Source organism: Jaculus jaculus, chromosome 5 (assembly GCF_020740685.1).
Source record: "Jaculus jaculus isolate mJacJac1 chromosome 5, mJacJac1.mat.Y.cur, whole genome shotgun sequence".
Lineage (NCBI taxonomy): Eukaryota > Metazoa > Chordata > Mammalia > Rodentia > Dipodidae > Jaculus > Jaculus jaculus.
Genome location: NC_059106.1, coordinates 134,371,425 through 134,379,372, shown reverse-complemented (window position 1 = coordinate 134,379,372; position 7,948 = coordinate 134,371,425). Strand labels below are relative to the sequence as shown.

The 7,948-nt window shown below is 39.5% G+C and overlaps 1 pseudogene; it reads left to right on the top strand.

The window, feature by feature from the left end:
• Positions 1–7,578: 7,578 nt before the first annotated feature.
• On the top strand, positions 7,579–7,737 carry LOC123461046 (annotated as a pseudogene).
• Positions 7,738–7,948: the final 211 nt, after the last annotated feature.

Below are 7,948 nucleotides of genomic sequence, written 5' to 3'. Positions count from 1 at the left end.
CCTCATTCTCTTTAACACTTCCAACACCATTGAAAAGTCTCAAGTTTCTTCTGAGACTCAAGGTCATCTCTTAACTGTGAGTTCCATATATGTATGTGTGTGTGTGTGAGTGTGTGCATGATGGAACCATCTTGGGTAGCCCAAATCCCTCTAGCTACGCTGCTACATTACTCATAAGCTCTTTCTTAGGCCACCTTCACTCCTTGCTTGCTTTTTTTCTTATAGAAAGTCCTACGTTTCTGGCATCTCTAACCCATATAGGGTTCACCTTCATGGAGTAGCCTCTTGGGTCCTCTTTGCAGGGACTCTGACCCTGACACATTGCCTAGCCTCTAACTGTGGAGCAAGACTCCAGGTCCACTGAAATCTGGCATCTTTCATACCATCAAAACTTGTACCTCGGGAACAACACTGCAAAGTTCTGTACAAGCTTGGGGTGTAGCCTGACCTCCTTTGTGCAAGATGCTTGTGTTCAAATGAGACTTTCTTTGGTGAACTTTTCAAGTTAGGCTTTCTTATTTTAAGGGAATTTGCATTCTCACAAGCTAGCACCCTGACTGGGCAGCTCTTGCCTTCCTTCAAGTACCTTTTCTATTATCCTAGTGCTGAGCACAGCTTTTTCTTTAACAATTACAGATGCTTGATTATTGTGCTGCTTGTGGGAAACTAAACTTGATCACATGCCTTTCTTTGCCAAGCATCACATTTTTCATCTTTGTGATCCATTTTTTCCTCTCTTTCCTCTATTTCTTTCTCTCTCTCTTAGTATAGATATGAGTAAAAACAGTCAAATCCATAGTAGGTCGCAGAATGCATGCTGAGTTGCCTTGAAATTTCCTCTGCAAAAGAAATTAGTCCGGGCTGGAGAGATAGCTTAGTGGTTAAGCGCTTGCCTGTGAAGCCTAAGGACCCCGGTTCGAGGCTCGGTTCCCCAGGTCCCACGTTAGCCAGATGCACAAGGGGGCGCACGCGTCTGGAGTTCGTTTGCAGAGGCTGGAAGCCCTGGCGCGCCCATTCTCTCTCTCCCCCTCTATCTGTCTTTCTCTCTGTGTCTGTCGCTCTCAATTAAAAAAATAAAATAAAAAAAGAAAGAAATTAGTCCATTTTCTTGAAATCCCATCTCATTCAAGTACTCAGGACATAGGCTGAATGGATCCAGATACTTTGCCAGAATGGAGTAAGAATGACCTCTAGCCCAGTTCATGACAGAGTCCTCACATACCTCTGAATCTTATGAAATGTACCTCCACTGTCCATATAACTCTCAGCCTTCTTGTCTTTCAGGGTCCCAACACAAATGCCCATTAAATTCTGATTTAGTATTCAAGGCTTTTCCAGCCCAACCTTCTAAGCTGTTGCACATTCCCCCACTGAACCAGTTTCAATGCCCTGTGAACACTATGGTCAGGTTTATCACAGCAATTACCCCACTTCTCTACACAAATTCTCCGTATTAGTTACCTTTATCATTGTTGTGACAAAATACCTGATTAAAACAACTAAAGGAGGAAGGTTTATTCCAGATGACAGTTCAAGGTTATAGTCCACCGATGTGGGGAAGGCATGGCAGTAGGAGTATGACGAAAGTGCCACACTGCATGTGGCATTCAGCTGGCTTGCTTCTGTTTTAGATAGCCCAGCCCCCGGCCATGCAGTAGCGCCACCCACAGTTAGGGTGGGTCTTCCTTCACAGATCAGACATGCTCAGAGATGTGTTTTCATGATCGAAATCCTGTTTAGTTGACAGCTGAGACTAATTATCACAATGCCTCACAGTGCTAGTAAGGCTTATTGCTAGAGTCTGATAAAGATGATGCTAAATCGTCAGGAAGAAATGTCTATCCTTCAGGGAAAAGAGCTAGTGAATTAGCTCATAAAGCCATTGTAGAAAAAAAAAATCCCTGAACCATAGTTAATTTATTAGTCATTATGATCTGTGTATAATTTCTCCCTCTTTCTCTTATCTTCTGCATCTGACATAACATTTTAGTTGAAATATTATAGTAGTATTGTGCATAAAGTTAAAATATTAAAAAACACAGTATGGCCTAAAGAAGGAAGGTATTAAATTAGGAAGTATTTCTCTCTTTCTATCTCTCTTTCTTCTTTGAGAGAGAGAGAATGAATATATGGATGCACCATTGCAAATGAACTCCAGATGCATGGACCACTTAGTGTATCTGGCTTTACATAGTTACTGGGGAATCAAACCAGGGCTGTCAGGCTTTGCAAGCAAGTGCCTTTAACTGCAGAGCCATCTCCCCAGCCCAAGAGACAGAATATTTTAACCAAGCAAAAATAATGTATGTGTATAGACATGCATTTGTGTGTGTGTGTGTGTGTGTGTGTGTGTGTGTGTGTGTATGCATGTGTGCACCGGGGCCTCTTACCCTGAATAGCAGACACTTGCACACATTTTGCTCCTGGCTTATGTGAGTAGCTTGGTAATTAAATCCAGCTGGCAGCTTAAGCAAATACCTTTAACTTCCAAACCATCATCCTAGCCTACAAAAATCACATTAAAAAACAAAAAGCTAGGCAGACCATATATTCCCCTATATCTAGCTATTTTTACTCCAAAAATATTTTATTTGATGTTTGGAGTATTTGAAGTAATTATTCTTTAATTTTAGTTTTATTTTAGCCAGTTTAATTTTGCAAGTATAACCTCATAAAGAGTGGATAATTCTAATTTTAGGAAATATTGATACTTAATATCTAAATTATTATAACTCTTTCTAAAATATTTTAAAATATTTTTATTTGGAAGCAGAGTGATACAGAGACAGAGGATGGGTACACCAGGGCCTCCAGCCACTGCAACCAAACCTCAAATGCCTACACAACTTTGTGCATCTGGTTTTATGTGGGTATTAAAGAACTGAACTAGGGTCATTAGACTTTGAAAGCAAATACCTGAACTGCTGAGCCATCTCTTCAGTCCCTGTTACAGCTCTTATTCATGAATAATATTTTATCTGTTGGAGTGTGAGAAAATAAATGGAAAGTCATAAGTCTCTTTTAATACAATTGCTTTTCATATGTACCAAATAGTAGTGACAAATATAATTAAATATTTCTCCATTAAAATAATTTTTACAATTATTTTGTGATTTAGCAAGACTGCCTCTAATAGAAATAATTCTTTGTAATAAACTTTTTCCCCACTGCTAAGGCAATGGCTATACATCCAGTAAGTTCTATTCAGTGGGACAACAAAGAAACTTAGCCTTTGGATCAAAATCTAATCACCAAGTTTTAAATAGTTGATTTAGTAATAGGATGAAACATAAAATCCTTGTTTTCTATGCCAGTATATTTGGTAAATGTTAGTAATTGCAGAACATTACTTAAGAAAACTGTATTTTTGTAAATGAAGAATAAGACATCAGCTTTATATCATGTATTGAACTTTGACCTGAAGAAAAAAAATTTTAATGGGAAGAAAGGTTTTTATTTTGTCTTACATTTTTGAAGGGAAACTTGATGTTGGCAGGGGAAAGCATGGCATGAGCAGAGGCTGGACATGACTCCTTGCACAACAGGTAGAAAACGGCAGCAGGAGTGTGAGCTCTGGCAAGGGGAAGCTGCCTATAATACCCCTCAGCCAAGGAATTAAATATTCCCCATTCGGCAAACATAAAGCGAAACATGTTTATATTCACAGTCACACACAAACACATGCTTTACATTAGACAATCAGAAATATCAGGAATAGTCATTTTATTGCTCAATGAAAAGAATATAACATAAGGTGATCATTGATATTGCTAGTTATTTTTAGAATATTTTTCTTTGTTTTCTGAGGTAGGGTCTCACTCTAGCCCAGGCTGACCTGGAATTCACTATATAGTCTCAGGATGGCCTCAAACTCACTGCAATCCTCCTAACTCTGCCTCTCGAGTGCTGGGATTAAAGGTGTGTGCCACCACGCTCAGCTATTTTTAGAAATTTTAGGGGTAGTTTGAGTTTTGTCCCACATAAATGAAAACAATTACCATGAGCACATATAACACAATCAGAGTGTACTTGTTAGGAAACAAAGTGGAAAGTTGATAGTTTACATCTGTATGTTTTAGAGCTTTAAGAAAAGTCTAGTGAAAGTAAAAAGGTAAAAGGGAAGCTTGTCATGTCAAATTAGACAACTGTCTTTCCCTGTTTGAGAGCTAATCAACAGAGAAAGAGATGTATTTACACATGGACACACATGTAATATAGGATGGGATTCTTTTCTTTCAGGTTTTCTCTTAAGTGGGTCATAACAATCTTTTCCTTTGATAAGGAAGTTTATTTTGTTTGGAGATAAAGAAGGTGGCAAAGTCTACAGTGATTGATGAGAGCAGGGGCTTAAAAATAGCTAGATCTCTCAAAATTTATCTTCAATTCTGACATAACCTCTACACTTTTCTTTTTTTAAAATTATTTTATTTTTACTTATTTGACAGGGAGAGAGAGAGAGAGAGAGAGAGAGAGAGAGAGAGAGAGAGAGAGAGAGAGAGGAGTGAGAGAATGGGCACGCCTGGGCCCCTAGCTACTGCAAACGAACTCCAGACACATGCACTGCCTTGTGCATCTGGCTTACATGGGTCCTGGGGAATCAAACCTGGGTCCTTCGGCTTTGCAGGCAAATGTCTTAACTACTAAGCCATCCCTTCAGCCCTACACTTTTCTTTTTAATTTCCTATTAAAAAAATTTTTTTATTTATTTGCAAGGAGAGAGAGAGAGAGAGAGAGAGAGAGAGAGAGAGAGAGAGAAAGAGAAATATAGCACCAGGGACTCTTGAAGCTGCAAACAAACTCCAGGAACAAGTGATATTTTATGTATCTAGCTTTATGTAGGTACCGGGGAATTGAACCTGGGCCACAGGCTTTGCAAGTAAGTGCCTTTGACCTCTGAGCCATCTCTCCAGCCTATTTCTCAATTGTTTTTAAAATGTATTTTTAACTTAGATGTAGTTTCTAAAATTCATAGTAATCCTTTTTTTTTTTTTTTGGTTTTTCGAGGTAGGGTCTCACTCTGGTCCAGGCTGACCTGGAATTAACTCTGTCATCTCAGGGTGGCCTTGAACTCATGGCGATCCTCCTACTTCTGCCTCCCGAGTGCTGGGATTAAAGGCGTGTGCCACCACGCCCAGCTAATAGTAATCCTTTTTGATAAACTAATAATTTCATCTGTTTTAGATGTTTTTGAATTTCAGTTAAAATAGGCTGCTCATTTATGATCTTTAACTTTGATGCCTGGTACTTTTTTTAACCATGTAAAAACAAACAAACAAACAAACAGAGGAGACTACCAGGACAGGGGTCCAGTCACCTCTGCTGCCTCTAGGGACCTCAAGACACTCGCTGATCAAACCTTTATGTGCCTCTTCCCAGCTGAGTCAGTACAGTTCCTTCTAACTCAGGATCAGAGTCTGATGGATGTGCATTGGGAGCAAAGTAGCTTTTCCCTGATAGATAGGAACTGCCCCACAGAAACATGGATTTTTCACCTGGCCTGCCCTGCCAGGACTGGAACTCTCTTCTGATTTAGTCTCATCGAAGATGGATGCAAGCAACAAGTCCTAATGCTTCCTCAGCAGTAGAACAGCTTCCTGTTTCCTGCTCAGTTTCAAAGGCTTATCCCCAATGGGTGGTCACTTCTTGAGTCAGTGTTCCCTTGGGCCTGCCAACAATCACATTTCTCCCTACACACCGCTTTAGCCTGATGATGAGGCTAATTCTCATTGGATGTTTGAGTCATATACAAGGGCCTGAGGCACATGTGCATCCCTCTTAGTGCTCTTAGATCAGTCTTTCCTATGTGAGGGGGATCTGCTCAGTCTCCCTTCCTTTTTCCCAGTCAGCCTGGGAAGGGGGGAGACTTTCTTTTTGTCTTGGGGCTTCCTGCTTGCTTTCCATCTTAATCTTAACTATCCACCAAATTTCATAACTTTAATCCTCTGAGTCCATGTTTTCCATTCCTTGATAACTTGGACAAGGACCTGAAGTTAGGGTTTACATGCCTGCTAGGTCTCCTGCATCTTTATGGAGCTCTAATCCCTCCCAGGACTCCAAATCTTGCATCATGGTGACATCTTAGCCTTTGGGTTGATGGAAGCAAAGGGCTCTGTCTGTATATTCCAAAAAAGAGTTTCACCTGATGATCAGTCACAAGTGTGTCCGAGAAAACAGAAAGGTGTCTGGATCTGCACCATTCCAGATTCCCATGATGGAAGAAGTTCTCATCAGACAACTCAGCACTGTAGAATGTTTAACACAGGCATTTTCTTTTTCTTTTTCTTTTTCTTTTTCTTTTCCTTTTCCTTTCTGGAAGCGTCACACTAAAAAATAATGAAAATGAGAATAGTAGCAGATTTCTTATAAACAACCTTGAAATAAGTGGAAAATAGTTTCATACACAAAAGGGAAAAGAGCTGTTAGCCTTAGAATTATTGCATTTTCTCCTTGCTGGGGCAAATACCTCACCAGAAGTAATTTATTGAAGGAAAGGGATTTAATCCAGCTTAGAGTTTTGGAGGAGGGGAAATTTTCTCATTGTGGGGAAGACATGGCAGATTGGGGTGGGAAGGCCATGCCACATCTCACCAGTTAGGAAAGGAGGGAGAGTGAGAGAAAGACAGACAGAGAGAGAGAGAGAGAGAGAGAGAGAGAGAGAGAGAGAGGGAGAAAGAGAGAATAGGATGTGGCATGCGGAACTGGGCTATAATACCTGAAGGCTCCCTCCTGGGGACATACTTTCTCGAGCAAGACCCTATCTCCCAAAGATTACGTACACAACCTTCCTGAACAGCACCACCAATGAGGTATCATGTGTTCAAACACATGAGCCTATAGTAGGCATTTTATATTTGAACTACAATTGTACATAGGTCAATGCATTATGTAAGAGGGAAGCTAGAATAAGAATATATGCAACCTCTTAAAAGTTCATCATTTTCAGGCTTTTTCAGAAAAAAAATACTAAAGGATATTCACCAAAGAAAGAAAACTGTTAGAAATGGAAATATAGGTGATATTGTAGAGAAATTGGTATACTCATAAAAATACACATGGGACTACAATGTGGTACAGCTACTTGGCAAGCTTCCTTGGGTATTACTAAACTAAAAATGTGCTAGACAATTAGCAATTATACTTTAAGATAGTTATTTTAGAGACACTTGCACATCTTCATGCATTTTGTTGTAGTATTATTGGTCAAAGAGAAACCAGGGCTTTAGTCAAAAATGATTAATTAAGTGGGTAATGAAAGCATACTATGAAATATCAACACTAGTTCTAGTTAGAAATAATAAGAAAAACTTACACACATAACCACATACTTAGCTCTAAGAATTTTATTTTAAGAGAAGGGGGGGGAGAGAGAAAGAGAGAGAGAATGGGTGCACCAGGGCCTCCAGCCACTGCAAAAGAACTCCAGATTGCATGCCCCCCTGTGCATCTGGCTAATGTGGGTGCTGGGAAACAAACCAGGTCCTTTGGCTTGGCAGGCAAACGCTAGCCACTAAGCCATCTCTCCAGCCCAGCTGTAAATCTTTACATTTAGTAAAAGGTCTGGTTTAATAATGATCCATAAGCTCTGCACAGTGTCAGTATCGCAGCCAATGAGGTCTATCCTAGGTGTGATTATTGCTAACTGAAAACTTCAATAATGATCCATAAATTAGGATACCATTTAGTTACGTAAAAATCAACAGGCTTCCCAAACTCTATGTTTTGTATGTGTCATTGACATTTTGTATATATTCTGTATATATCACAGAAGTGTATAGAGGATATATCAAATGTGAAAAATTACTTGTGTGAAAACTGTAGTTAAAAGAAGCTTTATTCTTTTTTAATGCACAAGCAGGTTTATTTTATTTGACTCAAATATGTTATGATTTAGTCTCATGCATAAAATTACAAAGCCTATAGTGCTTGGCTTTATAGGCTATGGGCAGCC